This window comes from Pseudophryne corroboree, chromosome 10 (assembly GCF_028390025.1).
Source record: "Pseudophryne corroboree isolate aPseCor3 chromosome 10, aPseCor3.hap2, whole genome shotgun sequence".
Classification (NCBI taxonomy): Eukaryota; Metazoa; Chordata; class Amphibia; order Anura; family Myobatrachidae; genus Pseudophryne; species Pseudophryne corroboree.
This window is the reverse complement of record NC_086453.1, coordinates 28,046,594-28,064,805: the sequence shown is the minus strand read 5'-3', so window position 1 is coordinate 28,064,805 and position 18,212 is coordinate 28,046,594. Positions and strand designations below refer to the sequence as shown.

The 18,212-nt window shown below is 41.0% G+C and overlaps 1 long non-coding RNA gene across 1 annotated transcript; it reads right to left on the bottom strand.

Annotated features, from left to right (window-relative positions):
- Positions 1-7,613: 7,613 nt before the first annotated feature.
- LOC134966920 (uncharacterized) lies at positions 7,614-16,704 on the bottom strand. The gene is made up of 4 exons (XR_010188742.1): positions 16,630-16,704; positions 14,940-14,998; positions 11,732-11,803; positions 7,614-8,115 (listed from the first exon to the last, which is right to left on the bottom strand). It is a non-coding gene; the product is annotated as an uncharacterized LOC134966920 (long non-coding RNA).
- Between the last annotated feature and the right edge of the window lie 1,508 nt (positions 16,705-18,212).

The following is an 18,212-nucleotide window of genomic DNA, read 5'->3' as shown; positions in this document are numbered from 1 at the left end:
ATATATATATATATATATATATATATATATATATATATATATAGACCGTGTTAAGTAGCACACATGAGATGATAGAATGTGAGGGTGTGCAACCCCTGTGTCAGCGGCAGCAACAGTGTACACAGCTGCCACTGCCATTTTGACAAAAGTTACTTTACCCACAGGAGGTACAAGGGATTCAAGAACTGTTTGTTTATGCACAACCAGATTTCTCCGTATTTACTTACAGACCAGGCCATCGAAGCAACTGGATTGGGAGGTCAAGCCCTACCCCCTGCAAGAAGACAAGATGTACCTACAACATACCACTAAAGATGTAACCTGAAATACAAGCTGCTATACAAGTCTGCCTCTCACAGGAAAAGTAAGACAATGAGGAACAACAACTCCCAGAATGGACATCATTATGTTGAACACCAGCATGAGTGGACTTGGACTAAGAAGATGACATGCCAGCAGCAGAAGGATAAAATATGCAAGTTAGAACAGGGCAATGAATGTAGGATAATGGATGGATCATAAAGAGAGGTGATTGGAAAAAAAAAAGTTGAAAAGCAAATTGAAGGTCCCATGAAAGTTTGGAGACTAAAGGAAGTCTGCTTTAAGAAAGACAAAGAAAGACATCTGACAAGTGGTCAGTATTACATGGCAAGATTACAGAGATGATGCCATGATTAGAAGATTTGAAGCACCAGCAACTCCAAAGTCAAAGCAAATAATTAAGGAACAAGACAGAAAAAGTCCCAGAAAGAAAATGAATGATGCTTCCTCTGCCAATATGAAGTATAAGCTTCTCCAGGTACTGCCCAGTGAACATAATGTCTCCAGAAGAAACAATGGAAGGTATAATTACAGTCACCTTGCCAACTGGAGCAGGACTTACATAATTGTGTTGTGTCTAATGCATACTGGAGCCAGCAGACTCAGAATACAGTAAGTGGGAGGTATCACAAGAACTGATGATATAAGAAACTCTTGAAGGGACAGGAGATGCAAGAACTACATTCACTAATACCAGTCCAGTGCTTGAAGCTTATCCAAGCGAGAATACAGTACACACCAGCCGAAGTTGAACTTTCCAGCATCTTATCAAAGGAAAGAACAGAACCATTAAGAAGCAAGTTAGAACAGAAGTTCAGTATTTGCTCATTTCCACAGTACCAGTTATGGAAGAAAGTAAGCAATACTACTAGACCAGGCTACCCCAGGGAGGGGCTACATCACAAAGTGACTTTTCTGAAGCTATATCTACAATATTACAAGTATGGAGACCGCTATATCCAGAGGACACACAGCTCATAAAGTATGTGGATGACCTGCTCATTGCCACCTCTACTGAACAAAAGTGCAGAGAAGAGACAGTGTATTTGCTGAACTTTCTAGATGAACAAGACTGTAAAGCAAAGCTTCAAATGACAGATTGCAGCTAGCAAAGCAGAAGAAAATCTTCTCAGGACATTGATTTTCTCAAGGCACCAGGAGAAGAAGAAACTTATACTGCAAGCAAAAATGCCAACCACTCTTAAACTAGTCAGATCATTCCTGGTCCTAGTGGGACACTGCAGGGAATGGATATCTCTATCACCAGTCTATATGCAAACACTGTATGACAGTACCTAAATGGATGGTCCATGCCCCACCCAACTTGAGATGTAAAAAGCAATCAAGCAACTAAAAGCAGCAATTTCCTCATCTCCTGCCCTGGGACTACCTGACTACAGCAAGCCTTTCACCTTGTATTGTAAGGAGGCCATGCACTGGGAGTCCTTATGCAATATTATGGACTGAGGCAAAAACCAGTGACCTACAACTAAAGCAAGCTTGACAGCAGTACTCAAGGAGCGTCTACTGGCATCAAAGCAGTGGCAGCAACAACGGTCCTAGAAGAGGACAAGTGCACAGACAAAGTCCTGAGTCAGCAGTCCTAGAAGAGAACAAGAGCACAGACATAGTGCTAAAGCATGTGCTTATCATCCAGGTACCACATGCAGGTACAGAAAAGCTTCAACAAGCAAGAATCAACCACCTGTCAGTGGCAAGGCTGACCTTGTATGAAGTAGCACGGCTAAAGTGCAACAGGTAACCATCAGAAGATGTGCTACTCTCAACCCAGCAACGCCTTTCCAGCATTAATCAATAAAGGTATTAAATCTCAAGATTCAAAATGAGGGAAAAACAGATTAGCTACTGATGAATCGGAATGCAAGAAGTTGATAATAAGGACCAGGAAGAACCAGATCATCATGGATGCCTGACCAGAGGGATGGTCCAGAAGAGGAAGATAATAATTAGTAATCAGGAAGAGAATAATTAGCAATCAAAATTTTTACTTTTCTAATGATTGTGTGGAGTTAATCGCCAAGAAACTCAATTTGTCATATGTTACAGACACAGCCGTACCTAAAGCTCAGCATGAGCTATATGTGGATTGATCAAGGTACCATGAGGATGGAATTCCTTATACAGGATATGTAGTAACCACTGCACATGAAGTTGTGGATTCAGGATCCTTACCATACCAGTACAACAGTGTGGGCCAGATATAGAAAAGCAGAGGCTTCAAGAATGCAAGTGTCGAAGACATACAACACGCTTCACTGATCAGACACCAGTTCAGAGCTCTGCAAGGGCCACAGAAAAGGTTGCAGTAATGAAGATCCAGGCACATGCAAGAAATGACACTCTTGAAACAAGAGGCAACAATCTGGCAAGATGCTGAAGCCAAGAGGGCAGCAAGATGCCCCCAGTAGGAAAGGCAGGCCTATCCAGTAACCATTCCAGTGCCAGACCAGATGCCTGATTATGCCGCGCTGATGGGACTTCAGAACAAAGCAGGAGAGAGTAAGAAAGTAGCCTGTGGATAAAGAAAGCAACTGAACAACCAGTAAAGGTAGCAGTCTACACCACACAGACAGAAGAAACAGAAAGAAACAAAGCCTCAAATGCCTGATCTACAGGATTTGAAGAAATTTCAGGAACAAGCTCAGGAACAAGTACGTCCTGGAGAAAAAGCAGCATGGCAGAGAAGAAGAGCCAGACAAGAAGAAGACACTGCCTTATGGAAATTAAAAGAGAAGTCATGCTTACCTAGAAGCTTATATCCACCTATGTGTCAAGTCAGCTATGGATTCACACACCTGGGAAAGGATCAAATGGAAAATTTAGTTAATAAAAGATGGATAGTTCCAGGATGTTATCATACCAAGTTTGTACAAGCCTACTGGATATGTGGAAATGTCCAATCCAGGACAGAAGGTCATCAACCCTTGAAGCAATCCCCCAAAAGTTATTTTCCATTTCAAAGACTGCAAATTGACTATATCTAACTGCCAAAGATGTATTGGTAGCCACAGACATTTTTAGTTATTTGCCAATGGCAAAAGCCACAGCAAAATCAATAGCTAGAAAATTAGTTTCAGAAGTTATTTGCAGATATGGAGTACCAAGAGTTATAGTAGCAGATAGCGGTATTTATTTATTTAATTAAAGAAATAATGTAGTACATAATGTATGATTTGGGAATACAACAGGCATTCCATGTATCCCCCACAGGTTAGTGGGTGTGTCACGGAAACCACAAAGGGATGCTAAAGATTTGTTTTTAGTACTGGTTAATAGTAGAACCATATTCAGTAAAACCATAGGTCTATTCACCTTATGAAATATTGTTTGATAGCATACCTAAGATAGGATGTTATTATCCATAAGAGTTACAGCATAAATATGGTAATTTGACTGCATATGTTAAAAAGTCTTACTGAAGAAACTGACACCTCTGTATTTTCTAGTTTTTTCCCCTCTCTCCCAGATTCAGTAGCAGATCTAAATCCCCACAAGCTTTAACCAGGAGATTGGGTGTATCTGGAAAGACACCTGAGAGAGTCACTTGAGCCCAGATTTGATGGTCTATATCAAGTGTTGCTGACCACGCCCATTTCTGTGTCAAATAAGGAAAGAGAGACTTGAGTTCCACTGCAAATTTGCTCAAGTTAAGTTTGAAGAATGAGTTACATAACCGTGCAGAGGCCAATTGGGCCTAAACAAGACAAACCACTATGGGTCATTATATTGAGAACTTCAGTACTTATTGTAATCATAATATAATCTATATCCCTCACAGGAGAGGGCAGAGGGAAACTGGTATGTCCGCCAATCCAAAGTTACGTAACAGTGCTTAGTATATAAGAATGTACTTCTTATATATGTGATATATATATAATACAAAAGGAGTGTGGTGTCAAAGTCACTAGATCTTGTGTTAAGCACATTAAAGTAAAGTTCATGAAATAGCTAGGATTTCAAAGATACCAGTTAGTTACAAAATGCTGGGCTTACATGGACCCACACCTGGAAAAGGAGGGTAATGGACATTTGTCCACACTACATATAAGCGTATAAGGGTTTTACATTTCTTTGGAGCAAATAAATACTACAAAATAGAGTGTGACATTTTTTAAAATGTGTATGAGGAGAACGCCAAGAATGTGTTGTATATTTATTACTAATAAAACAAATAGTGCGCAAGACGTGGTTTAGAGAAATGTCCTTCTTAAACCCAGTTAATTGGTTTAGCGGGATCAAAGAGTAGATTGTTGAAATAGTTATGTTTTTTATTAAAAATTGTTGGCTTAGCAATTTGCATATATCTGTGTTTTAAGATGCTATTTTGTTTCCTTTCCTTTCCGCTTGAAAGAAGTCTGTAAACTCAAAGATGTGAAACCTCCAAGCTTAAGAAAGTACAGAAGAGCTTGGAAAGAACGACGGTGAACAGTCTACTTTAATGGATATGATGCGAACGGCTCTTTACCTTCCGTGGGATAGAGTGACAAGCACGGTCCTAAGGGAACATAGCCTTTAGCACCATTATAGCTAGACTGTTTGCTTAGTCTCTTGTAGGTAGCGTTTGTGTGATGCCTTGTAGTTCAACTGTAATGTCATATTATTGTAGCTCAACTGTAATGTCATATTATTATCAACCGTAATGTCATTTTATTCTGAAAAGAAGGGACTGAGGGAGATAGATTTATTGAGCTTACACAGTATCAGCCATTTTGTTAAGTTGCAGCCATGATGTAGTGCAGAAGAAGTATGCTTTGCTAATAAATCATACTAATGCTGACATTTCAAGGTTAGTATGTTCTGTGCGAAGCAAGGTCGTAGCTATAAATCTTGAAAGCAAGTTATTAGACAGTTTTCTCTGTGTTTAGACTTCTTGGGAAGGACACGAAGGAGGGTGTCAGGTAGAAAGGAGTTATGAAAAGAGATGCATTATTGTTTTAAAATGTGACGTGTATCAAGTGTTCATGCAAGTACCTTTTTGCTATATAATGTCATGTTAAATAAAGTAGCTTCAGTCTCATTTTGTGGACATAACTGCATGTGTTGTCTGCATCCTGGGATTCCCAATCGATAGGTAAACAAACGGTATCGTACAGACAATTGAAGGGACTTGCTAGAGGAGGCTTATCTCCAACATTACCATACATAAACAAGAAGAAAGTATGCCAACACAAAAGTCAATGGGACTGCATGAAATAAAACTGCTAAGGCTGCTATTCTCATTAAGTCCAGGATATCTAATAAATAGATCCATTTGGATTCCCTTTGGAGAAGCATTTTAGCCCGAATACCACCCCAAGTCTATAGTGGGGTGTGATAGATTATTTATGTTTAATGGGTGTGTGAGAATGCATTGTGGCAAAATGTCGCGCCACTGGATGTCCAGATTTATCAGAGAGAACCTCTTCTCTGATGGCTTATCAGTGTTGGCCCATCCAAACTTTAAATTGACATTTGGTTTTACCCATATAATATTTGTCGAATGGGAAAATCAGTACATAAATGACAGATTTGGAGGTACATGGGAGCTTATGTTGGATTTTAAAACTTTTATTTGACCAAGGATGCTTAATCAAATAGAAGGCTCACGTGTAGCCTATAGCAACAGCAGACACAGCACCACTGAAACTGTCAGGGGATCAGTGGAGACCCCTTCTGTTATACATTTGGGACTGATCTGTACAAAAACCATCAGATAACATGTAAAGGTACAGTGTGTGCTTGTGTATGTGTAATAGAATGTGACCATTTCAGTTTGTGCAGAGTTTGGACCTCACTTGTACCATCATCTCCTCTCCATTGCTAACAGCCAAGGCCATAAGTTGGGTGGTGCAGTTGGTGCAACCACACAGAGTGTAGATGCCCTGTGGGCAGAACTAGTCATCACCACAATCTGTAATTGACGGGTGCACACTGCATGTACTGTATGTTAGTTTTGATGCACTCTGCTCCTTTTCTGCCCGGTGCACTGCTACAGTACTAATATACATGTACATATCAGCAGGCAGTGACTGTACTGACACTTACTGCCTCACCTGGCTCCCACACTGTCTTCAGGGAGAGACATAGGTCCAGATGTACTAAAGTGATAAAGTGGAGAGTGATAATCTACCAGCCATCCAGCACCTAACTGACATTTTTCAAACACAGCCTGTAACATGACAGGAGCTGATTGGCTGTTGATTTTTTTCACTTTCCACTTTATTACATTTCAAAGCTTAGTACTTCTCACATAATGACTTCTCTCCATACTGTGAGTCCCAGAGTTCCAAGGAGCCGTTAAGTGCACATTCAGGCAGAGTCAGACTGTTCGGCGGAGTAAGACAGAAGTCAGCAGTGTCACATGGTCATTGTGAGGTTGAGCCTTCATCACTGATTAATTGGCCAGGGGGTGAATGCTGCATCTGGGCTATGATGAGACTCACTCAGGAGCAGATGTATTAAGCATGGAGAAGTGATAAGGCAGTGATACAGCAGTGATAAATGCAAGGTGATAACATACCAGCCAATCAGATCCAATATGTAAATTGACAGTTATGAGCTGATTGGCTGGTCGTTATCACCTTTCACTTATCACCACTTTATCACATCTTTATGCCTTCTCCAGGCTTAATACATCTGCCCCTCAGTCTTAGATGTTCCTGGAGGGGTCCGAAATAGATGTCACAGGGGAGGGAGTTAGTGAGTAGGTAGATTATGATATGCAAGCTATTATTGTTCTTTTATACTGTAGTTTAATTCTAATGTTCCGTCTCCGCATCTGCCTAAAACTAATCTAGCAGCAGGTTCTGTAAGCGTGTGTCTGATCCTGTGCATGTGCAGCTACTGATTTCATTATTGTATGCATGTGCAGTATGCTTACTTCCACTGGATGCAGATACATCTGACTAAGTCTCTGCATTAGTGGATTGTATTGTTTTGTATCTGGATATGCCCTATTGGTGTAGAAATTACGAGTAGAGACGGATAAAGGGAGGGGCGATAGGGGCGGTTGTCCCAGGATCCCCATACATTAGGGACCCCCAAACAGCAGTTTTCAACTGAAGTTAAGCGAGTCTCACGGGATGGTTACGTGTAGTCCCGCAGGACAGTGGGTGGGATTCAGCAGCATATGGTGCTCCAGCGTTGGTCCTACCTGCTGCTCTGTGACCCCAAACCCAGTGGGTTTCATGGGTGGCACAAAGGATATATAAAATAAAGGAAGATAATAATAATAATAATAATAATAATAATACCAATGGGCATTACTCTTATGCACAAAAATATTGATTCACTTTAATTCCACTTTATATTTATTTTTTCACTGCCTTTTTTATTGGCTAACACAGTACAGCACTTTACTGTTAGCATGACATATAACATGGGCGGTTCTAATTACCTTTTATTTTTTAGATTTTTTGGAATTTATTGAAGGTGGACAATCACTTTTTTTAATACACGTTCGATTAAATATGCCCCCATTACTAACATAACCCGGATTGCACACACAGCGCGGTAAGCATGGTAATTCTGTAATGGGATCTTCGCTATTACAGGTGGGTCCACTCTTTTTGACGCATGGGTTGAAGGTCATGTTTGCAGGACAGGTAACGTTGCACATTGAGGGCGGGACACAGATGTCAGAGTCCTTAGAAGTACGAACGTAACTTCGATCTTTGCAATCACATCCAAGCTTGCACAAAAGTATGCAAGCTTCCGTGGTACTGTTTAATCCATCACAATCTCCAAAGCATATGCGGAGACAACCTGGTTCCATGTCCGGTGGACACGTATTATCTGTAAAAGACGCGTAAAAATTATATTTCTTTTAATTATTCCGTTCAATTAATAGTAATTTGAAAAATATTAGAACTTCCTGGTTATATAGCAAGAAATAAAAGTGGATGGAGTAACACCATTCACACATATCTTAACTGAAACAATGATAAGTAACATTCTGTACATAAAGAACAGTACACAATCATTGGACATTGTATATGAAGTATTCAACATACACAGTAATGTTGATTATTATTAATGTTATTAGTATTTATTTATTACCAGTTATTTATATAGCACACACATGTTCCGCAGCGCTTTACAGAGAATATTTGCCCATTCACATCTATCCCTGCCCCAGTGGAGATTACACTCTATATTCCATATCACATGTACATGCTCACACAGAGATGCTGGATTGGGGGAGGAAACTCACACAAGAACAAACAGAATATACAAATTCCACACAGGTCAAAGTACTGATTGAACCCATGACCTCAGTTCTGTGAGTCAGTATTTCTAACCAATACACCATCCGGGCTGCAGCAGTTTTACTTGTAGTAGTAGTAGTAGTACCAGCAGCAGTAATAGTACTATCATTATCATCAGCAGCAGCAGAAATAGTAGTAGTAGTAGTAGTAGTAGTAGTAATAGTAGCAGCAGCAATAGTAATAGTAGTAGTAGTAGTAGTAATAGTAGCAGCAGCAATAGTAATAGAAGTAGTAGCAGTGGCAGCAGCAATAGCAGCAGTTTTAGTAGTGGCAGCAGCAGGAGAATTAAAAGCAGCAGCACTAGTAGTAGCAGTACTAGTTTTAATAGCAGTAATAGCACTAATAGTAGTAGCAGCAGTAGTAGTAGCAGCACTATGTTTAATAGAAGTAACAGTAGTACTGCTTTTAGCAGTAGTAATTGTAGGAGCAACAGCAGAAGTAGTAGTTGCACCAGCAGTAGAAGCAGTAGTAGTAGTAGTAGTAGCAGTAGTAGTAGTAGTAGTAGTAGTAGTAGTAGTAGTAGCAGCAGCAGCAGCAGCATTATTTGTAGCAGTAGTACCAGCAATAACAGCAGTAGCAGTACTAGTTTTTAAAATAGTAGCATTAGTAGTAGTACTAGTTATAATAGTAGTAGCAGTATTACTACTACTACTAGTAGTAGTATTAGTTGATACAGCAGTATTTATAGTAGTAGTATCATCAGTAGTAGTAGTAGTAGTAGTAATGCTAGTAGGAGTAGCAGCAGTAGCAGAATCAGTAGTAGTAATAATAACTGCAGCAGTAATAGTAGTATTAATGCTAGTAGGAGTAACAGCAGTAGCAGAAGTACTAACAGTAATAATAGTAGTAGTAATAATAGTAGTAGCAGCAGTAGTAGCTGTAGGAGTAGTAACAGTAGTAGTTGTAGTAGTAGTAGTAGTAGTAGTAGTATCTGTAGGAGTAGTAGCAGTAGTAGTTGTAGTAGTAGTAGCAGCAGCAGCAGCAGTAGTAGTAGTAGCTGTAGGAGTAGTAGCAGTTGTAGTAGTAGTAGAAGCAGTAGTAGTGTATTAGTAGTAGTAGTTGTAGCAGCAGCAGCAGTAGTAGTAGTAGTAGTAGTAGTAATAGAAGTAGTATACAGTAGCAGTAGTAGTAGTAATAATAGTAGTAGTAGTAGTAGCAGCAGCAGCTGTAGGAGTACAAACAGTCATAGTAGTAGTAGTAGTAGCAGCAGCTGCAGAAGCAGTTGTAGTAGTAGTAATAGAAGTAGTATACAGTAGCAGTAGTAGTAGTAATAATAGTAGTAGTAGTAGCAGCAGCAGCTGTAGGAGTACAAACAGTCATAGTAGTAGTAGTAGTAGCAGCAGCTGCAGAAGCAGTTGTAGTAGTAGTAATAGAAGTAGTAGTAGTAGCAGTAGTAGTAGTAATAATAGTAATAGTAGTAGTAGTAATAGAAGTAGTAGCAGTAGTAGTAGTAGTAGTATTGGTAGTAGTAGTAGTAATAGAAGTAGTAGTAGTAGTAGTAATAATAATAATAGTGTCAGCAGCAGAAGTAGTAATATTAGTAGTAGTAGTAGTAGTAGTAGTAGTAGTAGTACTAGTAGTAGCAGTAGTAGGAGTAATAACAGTAGTAGAGTAGTAGTAGTAGTGTTTGCAGTAGTAGTACTAGTAGTAGTAGCAGTAGTAGGAGAAATAACAGTAGTAGTAATGTAGTTGTAGAAGTAGTAGTAGCAGCAGCAGCAGTAGTAGTAGTAGTAGTAGTAGTAGTAGTAGTAGTAGTAGTAGTAGTAATAGAAGTAGTGTTGTTGTTGTTGTTGTTGTAGTAGTAGTAGAATCAGCAGTGTTAGCCATAATAGTAGTAGTGCAGTATTAGTAATAGTAGTAGTTGTATTATCAGTAGTGGTTGTATTAATAGCCAGTAGTAATAGTAGTAGATGTATTAGCATTAGTGGTTGTATTATTAGCCAGTAGTATTAGAAATAGTAATAGAAGTGTAGTAGTAGTAGTAGTCAACAGCGGATCTAGCCACGGGCAAGCAGGACTTTTGCCCGGGGCGCCGCCTTCCAGAGGGCGCCGGCGCCATCTGGAGGGCGTCGCACCATTGCAAGATCCGCTACTGCTGTGCCCCCCGCTGCCCGCTGCCCGCTGTGTCCCTCTGTGAAGGGAACTAGATGCGTACTGCACAGCAAAGGTCCTCTCCACGAAGGGAACTAGACGCGTAGCATCTAGTTTCCCTTTGTGGAGAGGACCTTTGCTGTGAGGTGCGCGATGACGTCATCACGCACCGCGCAGCATTTCAGCAGTGCTACTACTGTACAGGGGGCGTAACTGACCACGACCCCTGTATGAATCAACGCCCCTATTTCCTGCCTGGGGTAGTAGTGGTGGTAATAGTAGCAGCACTAGTGGTACTAACAGCATGGCGGCGATGCTTTTGTACCTGACGAGTAGCTCCCTGTCAGGGTAGCTCCTGCGTGCTGGCAGGCCGCTGCTCGCCTTGCCCTGAGTCTTAGCGGCATGACATCATGCAGCCGCTACAGCCCACCCCTACAACGGTCTGGACATGCCTTCATTGTACGGACTCCCTTACTTTGCAGTAACAGGTCATTTTATGCATTGACTCTTACATCTTCTTAAGTGGAAAAAAAATGTAGAGCACATGAGTGCTTAATATGGGTGGTCTTCAGGTTGCCAGCGGCCAGGCTCCTGGTGACCACCATACTGGTGCTGGAATCCTGACTGCCGGCATATCAACATCTTTTCTCCCTCTTGGGGGTCCATGACCCTCCTGGAGGGAGAATTGATAGCATGGCATGCGTAGCACGCCACCATGCCCGCAGCGTGGTGAGCGCAGTGAGCCCGCAAGGGGCACATTTACACTCGCCCTGCTGTCAATATGCCGGCAGTTGGGATTCTGGTGCCGGTATGCTGGTCACCGGGACCCCGACTGTCGGCAAACCATCCCACACCCCTTAATATACCCATAACAAAATTTCAATATGACAAATTCCTAAACAAAGAACTAACAACCATCAGAGTGACTACAATGACTAATATTATGTAACATATTATAAATACTGTGGTTGTTACACACCCTTTACTTTTCTCAGACATAATAGGTGTTTGTAATTAGACAAATGGAAAGCACTATATATCCTGTAACTTACTGGGAAGTCTGATTACTTCTGGGATAACAGGAACAGCTTTCGCAGTATACATGATGAGACATGTCAGTGACGCTGATAGAAATGAAACAGAAGAGAGAATAAATACTGTATTCTGCACATTATTACAGTTCATTATGTCTGCTCGGATTGGCTGCATGTTTAGTTAACCCCTTCCACTTCAAACTGCCAAAACGTGGACCTTATGGATTTGGCTAAGATTAAGGACCCCAGTTGCCACCTTTAGCACTCGCTTGAGGGGTTATTGGCCTAATTCAGATCTGATCGCTGTTGTGCAAATTTGCACGTTGGCCAAATATTGATCAACTGCGCATCCGTATGGATCCTAGTGCACACGCGTGAGCCCAAACTGCGACAGATTCCAGAAATGTTTTCGATTGCTAGGCTTATGCGGGTTGATTGACAGGAAGCGGATGTTTGGGGAGGGTGTGTGATGTCATCTCTGGCTCCAATCAGCCTGCTTCTGTCACACCGTAGGGGTAGGTCCTGGGCTACGCACAGACTGGAGAAACCATTTGATGGTGAGTTGCGAATGGATTTTTGCAGCTGACCGGCGTTCAGCGATCAGGTCTGAATTAAGCCCTACAACTTTTATTCTTTATTTAACAGACATCAGTAAGCTTGACTTACCTCTGTTTATCCCTGTACTGCTAACGCCATCAAATCCTAAGCCAATGGGGGCCTCTATCATCGCATTGCGATGTTAATTGCATATGTTAGTACATATGTGATTAGCATCGCTGCGCAGTGGCGCACCCAGGGGGGGTTTCCGAGTACCCAGAAACCCCCCTCCACTAAAAAAAAAAAAAAAAACTTTTTTTTTTTTAGCTGCATGAGTATTATTAATGACTGTCTAGCATCCTCTGCAGCCTGCTGTCTTCCTGGTGGCACTTGCAAGTGCAATAAAAGTTTGCTTTATTTTAATTATAGTACATATATATCCATGTGCATACATATATATATGTGTACTGTATGTGTGTGTACATTTATATATATATATATATATATATATATGCATGTTTAATATGCTATGTATATGTGTATATGGGTTCACTACGATCTCCTGTCGGCCGGCCTCCCGGCAACCAGCATACCGGCGCCGGGAGGCCAGCCGCCGGCTTACCGACAGTGTGGCGAGTGCGCCACACTATTCTATTCTCCCTCCAGGGGGGTCGTGGACCCCCATGAGGGAGAATAAGTGTCGGTATGCCGGCGGTCGGGCTCCCGGCGCCGGTATGCTGGTCGCCGGGAGCCCGACTGCTGGCATACTGAAGACCACCCGTGTATATGTATGTGTGTGTGTATGTGTATATATATATATATATATATGTGTGGAGATATATGTATATGTATATATATATATATATATATACACACACACACACAGACACACAGACACACTAGTTTTACGGACCCAGCATATACTGGGTCACCTCAGTCCCCACCCCCGTGATTGGCTCCGCCCAATTCTGGAAACCCCCCCATGCAAATCCTGCGTTTGCCACTGCTGCGGTGGGCAGCAATGTATTTTAATACATCCCACCCTAGGGAGGTAAGAAGGTTTGGCTCAAGGGACAGGCTGACAGGGCTAACCTCTGAGGTGCTGTAGCCTGGAAGGGTGCATCCAGCTGCCTCTGCCCACTCCTGGCATGTCTGCACACACACATGGCACACCTTCTGGCCTGCCTAAGTCTCTTCTGAATAGGTCAATTAGCAGGCATGTGGGCAGGGGAAGTTACAGGATCCAATGATTCTTGATTTGAACTAAATTTGTCTGTTGCATACCAGCACCAGTCTTTGTAATGATGTTTGTGACAAAGAGTGTCTGGCTGAGTGAGTCATTAGAGAACATTAGGGGGCGTTGTCACTTCTAGGTAGGGCTGTGATTGGTGGTGGTGAATACTGGCACCAGTGCTGTATCTTTCTCCAATGCTCTAATTTCTGGGGTAGATGTATAATGACAGGGCTGCATAGCCTGGCACTTGCCGGCAATTACTGCTGTCCTACGTGGGAGAGAAGCGGTATCAGTGGACGTAACATGCGCTGATAAAGACATCTCCCCCATAACGCCAGGTCTTACGTCTACCCCTCTGTCACTGTGCACAGCTTTTATATGTTTGACAATGTCGTCTCAGATTATAGCTACAGCTTAGCTTTCAGAGTGGCCCTGCGTAGTTTTCTTTTAAGCAAAGTCTACCAAATCAGTGCTTCCTACTCCTTACTCTTCATATGCAGTTACACCCCAGCGAAACTCTGCTTATTGTTCTGGAATTAATATGCCCAGAAACTCAGAAAGCAGTATGGAGGAAGATTGAGGCACATAAAGGGACATGAAGGGGCCCTGAGGGTGATATGTTGAAAGTATTGTCCTAAGATATGTTCATTTGTGGTAAGGGGAGGCAAGTCTTCTCCCTGGGCTCCACTTGGTCTAGAAACGGCCCTGGGGTAAAGTTATGTAAAATGTTGCTGGTATATTCCTATTACTAAGCAAAGTATGCCACTGGTAATATGCATCATTGGTAAATGGACCCCTAACTCTGTAATGCTCTGATTGGCTGCTAAAATGCTCCTCCCACTTAATCTTCTGTTTGTTCCTGGCCATCTAGATTTGCCAATTAATGTCAGCAATTGCACTGACCCCATTACATATCTATGTGTGTTACGTCAGAGGCAGTTGTGGTTGTACAGTCATACACCAGCATAAACTAAATGGACTGCGATCAGTGAGTGCAAGATTCCAGACCAAGATTTGTGTTGGAGTAGAGATACATTGTATCCTTTATAATGAGCTAATATTGCACTGTAACATGCAACAGTGCTGTCCTTTCATCCTCCTATGGGCACATATGAAGATGTGTCTTATGCCATGAGGGTCCCACATGGTGCTGTAGTAGCTGGTAGCTGGAACTACAACGTATTGCTTCCTTTTAATGTATAAGACTAGGGGCCACTAACGTATAGTCTACAAAGTGTTACAGTATGCACGCTGACATTACATATACTGTGGATATTTATTGGGCTGATAGCTTTAGTTCTAGAAATATGATGCTTTCCAAAAATTGATAGATGACTAAAGGGAAAATGTATCTACAGGGGCAAAGGATTTATTACAAACATTAATATTTAGGGAAAAAATCAATCTTCGATTTAAAACATCAACACTTCATAAATACCCAACTGAGATACTCACCCAGCATAAGCAGCTGCAGCGCTGGGCGATTGCTGAATGAAACCATTTCTGTGAATTATCTGCAAAAAACAAATATCTGTTGAGTATGGATGAGGAAACAAGAATTTATCTATGCTAGTAACAGGATTCATATGTGGCGTAGACACTTTGCAAGATATGCAAATATAAATAAGCTCTTGTAGCTGCTATTTACTAAAGGGACACTTATGTTTACCTAATGTTTATGTCATTGGTCTTTTAAAGACAGATATTACAGATATTTCTTTCTCTCCTATTTAGATATCTGATGACATCTCCCATCACACTACCAGCTGATTACATCCACCGACTCCTACCTCCAAGATTTTGCCCATACTGCTCCCTGTTGCTGGAACTTTTTCCTCCTTCCATCAGACTCTCCACCCCTATAAAACTTAAAACATGCCCATTTCTTTATCAAAGTCTTCCAGCTCTAATCACAACCCACAGCTCCATGCTCCAGGATCACTGTCTCTCACCACTAGCACCCCTGTCTGGCTACCGTCTGCTTTAGATTGTAAGCTCTCATGAGCAGGGTTCTCGTGTACTTTTCCTTCTTTCACTTATACCCTCATCTCCTCCCCACTGCAAGCAATGGTACCAAACTTTTGGGTTTGGCCGCTCCGCTGTCTTTTTCTTGTTTTCATACTGTTTATATACTCTGTAAAATTGCTGGGGACACTTTGTGGTGAGAAAGAAAGAAAGAAAGAAAGAAAGAAAGAAAGAAAGAAAGAAAGAAAGAAAGAAAGAAAGAAAGAAAGAAAGAAAGAAAGAAAGAAAGAAAGAAAGAAAGAAAGAAAGAAAATAATAATAATAATGATAATAATAATAATAATATGTCTTGTATGGAAAATAAATATTTGTCATGAACTATCAGTAAATGTTACATTGTACACAATATATTAGCTGCTCAGATCAATTTAGTCGCATGCAAGGAAGATGTTAATCTAGACTAGAATCTAGACTAGAAAAAAACTAAAAGAATTCCCCCAGCACACTGCAAACAGGCCAGTTCAATTCTACATGATAAGAGGAAATGAAGAGAACTCAGTTACATACATTTGCAAATTTATGGTAAGCCTTCAGCCACAGCAAGACTTCTCTGCTTTGAAGGTCCTATAACTGCATGATAATAGCACCTACTTTGGGTCATATGTCCATGTATTTCTAAATTGAAAGCTACACCTGGAGGCACCCCAAGAACCTTCAATATAGCATTACAGATATCAGCATAGCCTCCTGAAACTGATAGGCCCACCACAGATGAATGCATGTGAGGGGATAATTTAGACTAGAAAAAGCAAACAAAATTCCCTTAGCACACTGCAAACAGGACATGCACACTGCATGCCCCTGTGGTGGGCCTATTCATCGATCTGATCAACTGACATATTGTGCTGATATCATGTAGTGTTAGAACATCCAGATCAGAGTTGCCTTGGTGAGGCTGGTGGCTTACCGTATGTTCACAAATGTATCTAACTGAGGTCTCTGCACTATTATTATCACGTAGAATTGCAAATTTATTTTACTAGACTGTTTCCAGCGTGCAGGGAGATTCTGTTTGTTTTTTATGGTCTAAATGTTACAATGCATTTTTTTTCCAGATTGCAATAGTATAGCTCTAAATTCACTTAATAAAATGCGATATATAAATAATTTCTAAATGTACCTGTTATTGTGTCTCTTCTCAGATGATGTCTCCTGTGACTCTTCCCTGTAACTTTGAGGCTTTATATAGCGAGGTGTTACAATTTCCTCATTTGGCAATTTCTAATTGCATGCATTGCACAATTTCATAACCACTAATTATAGTAACAAAAATATAGGTCATCCTTACATTCACAGTTGGTAAAGTTTACTTAATTACGAAATACTACTTGGTCATTTGTATAAAAACATGTTCAACTGCTTTGCATTTTTATAGGGAGTTTCTTGCATTCTGTTATCTGAATCTGTGTCAGAGATGAAACAAGCAAATTTTGACACAAGACTGTCCGCTTGCACTGAAATTATATAGCGAGAAAGAAATATAACTTCCAGCATAATGGTGACATGGGCGAACTACATTAAAAGCCAGTGAAATCATAGTTACTGAGTTTTAAGAAATGTCCATATAAAATAGTATATCATGCTTAGCGGAGGAGACCACAGATGGTCATTGTTGGGGAACATTTTACAAACGTTCCATTATAAACATGGTTGAACTTGCTGTTGGATACTAAAGAACAATGGCTAAACAGTTGCTGGTTAGGACAGTTGGTGGTATGATGTTGCCAATATATGAACTGTAGATAAAAAAATGGCTTCTCCACTTTCTGTGATGTTCAGTTTTTGGAGCATAGGGCCTAATTCAGACCTGATCGCACCTCTGCATTTTTGCAGAAGTTTGAGATCAGATAGCCGCCCATAGAGAATGGAAATCTGCTCCGTGCAAGTGTGCAAATGCATGCGTTCACCATGTGAAAACTTTGCCAGATAGCGGACATCTGCAAATTCATTTGCAACTCACTCACCATCTAATGGTTTTTCCAATCTGTGCAGTCTGGGAGTAGCCAAGGACTTACTCCTACAGTGTGATACAAACAGGCTGATTGGGGCCAGAGCTGAGGTTACACACCCTCCCAGAAAACATTTGGGCACGCCTGTGTTTTTCCTGACATTACCAGAAAATGGCCAGTTATCTCTCACAAACATCCGCTTCCTGTCAATCAGCCTGTGTACGCCTAGCGATTGACATTGAGGAAGATAGATGTATTGAGCTTAAGCAGTATCAGCCATTTTGTTAAGTAGCAGCCATGATGTAGTGAAAAAGAAGTATGCTTTGCTGGAGAAATCATAATAATGATGACATTTCACAGTTAGTACGTTCTGTGCGAAGCAAGGTCGTAGCTATAAGTCTTGAAAACATGTTATTGAACAGTTTCTGTGTTTTTAGACTTCTTGTGAAGTACACAAAGGAGGGTGTCAGGAGGGTGTCAGCTAATGAGGAGTTATGAGAAGAGATGCATTTTGTTATACTTTGTGACGTATTTCATGAAAGTAATTTTCTGCTATATAATGTCATGCTAAATAAAGTAGCTTCAGTATGCTTCCTGGGATTTCCAATCAATTGGTAAAAAAAGGTATCGAACAGGCAATTGAAGGTACTTGATAGGAGGAGGCTTATCTCCAACAGTACACGGGGGCTCTTGTTCCAGGATCGATGAGCTTATCGATATCAGATGACGACATGACTGCTGGATGTGTGCAACT